At 38.3% G+C, this 1,562-nt stretch overlaps 1 pseudogene; it reads left to right on the top strand.

The window, feature by feature from the left end:
• The first annotated feature begins 1,239 nt into the window (after window positions 1-1,239).
• On the top strand, window positions 1,240-1,338 carry LOC132310803 (small nucleolar RNA R71; annotated as a pseudogene).
• The last annotated feature ends 224 nt before the right edge of the window (window positions 1,339-1,562 follow it).

Raw genomic sequence — 1,562 nt, 5'->3', positions numbered from 1 at the left:
GTTCAAACACTTTTTCAGAATTTTTCTTTGCAGTCTCTTCAACACAAGAAGTTTTTAAATCACTTTGTTTCAAATCATTTTTCAATAAAACCTTTTTAAATTCATTTTTTTGCAAATCTTTCTTCAAATCATTTTCAAAATCATTCTTCAAATCACATTTTGAAGTTTTCTCATTCACAAGATCATGTATATGCAATGAAAGAGGAATGGGATGTGAAACGGGACGAGTGATAACTTGAGGTTGCACCGTTTCACTCTCTTCATTGGACATTTCAACTTGATTGTCCACAATCCTACCACTCCGCAAGGTAGTCACCGCATTAACATGTTCAATGGTGTGGCCTTCCGATGAGGAATGGGTTTCCACAACACATTGTTGCTTAGGTGGGGCCTTAATAGGCATCTTTCCCTTCTCTCTTGCATTAAGAGTGCTTGTTATTTGCCCTACTTGGGTTTCTAGCTTCGCAATAGATTGAGAGTGAGAATGAAGCAATTGTGTGTTATCCTCAAGAGTGCTTAAAGCATTCAAAACTTTTTCTTCAAAAGCGGGACTTCTAGCATTTCCTTGGGAATAAGATTGGTAGGGAAAATGAGAATTAGCAAATTGATTCCCTTGTGATTGATAAGGTCTATAACCTTGGGATCCTTGGTTTTGAAGTAGATGTGGAATGTACTTCCCTTGAAAACCGCCTTGGGAAGGGTTTGAGCCCTCTCCTTGGTTTTTCCAAGAGAAAATTCGGATGATTTCTCCCACTTGGATTATAGTGAGTACCATAAGGATTGTTCCCTTGGTTCACAAAACCTGCATTGACTTATTTATTAGGTTCATTTTGCACTTGTCCGTGAGGACAATGAGAAGTAGAATGAAGAACACTAGAACAAGTCATACATGTTTCATTTGATGCACGATGAGAATGGTTAGAGAAGGAAGAAACTTGGTTCGCCGAGTTTTGGTTAATCAAGAATTGATCAAACCTTTGAGATAAGGACTTCATTTCGACGGCTATTTCATTTGAGTGGTCAACTTGATGTAAGCCAACACTCTTCCTACCTTGTGAATTTCTACCATTCTTGGATGATAATATTCTATGCAAAGAATTTTCACTCATGCTCTCATAAAGACGTCACATGTCATCCTCACGCCTATCAATGTATGAGCCACCCATGGAAGCATCAACCATGCCTTTGTAATTGTCCGATAAGCTCTCAAAGAAATATTGAACTAATTGCCATTTGGGCATGTCATGATGTGGACACTTCCTAAGCAATTCATTAAAGCATTCCCATGCCTCATGAAACGTTTCTCCATCCCCATGTGAAAATTCTCGAATTGAGGTTCTCATGGCATTGGTCTTAGAAACCGGTAGTACTTCTTCAAGAACTCTTGTTGCATTTCTGCCCAAGAAGTGATTGAAAAAGGCCTAAGATTGTTAAACCAATACTTTGCCTTGTCTTTTAAGGTGAATGGAAAAAGTTTAAGTCTTAAAACCTCTTCCGGCCTGTTTGTATATTTTACGGTGGAACATACTTCAAGGAACTCATCCAAATGCTTGTAAGGTTCT

The sequence above is a fragment of the Cornus florida genome, unplaced genomic scaffold (assembly GCF_030987335.1).
Source record: "Cornus florida cultivar Cherokee Brave unplaced genomic scaffold, ASM3098733v1 CherokeeBrave_3.0.0_Hap2_Chr05, whole genome shotgun sequence".
NCBI lineage: Eukaryota > Viridiplantae > Streptophyta > Magnoliopsida > Cornales > Cornaceae > Cornus > Cornus florida.
Note: the sequence above shows the minus strand (reverse complement) of the source record. Positions and strands in the feature narration are given on the sequence as shown.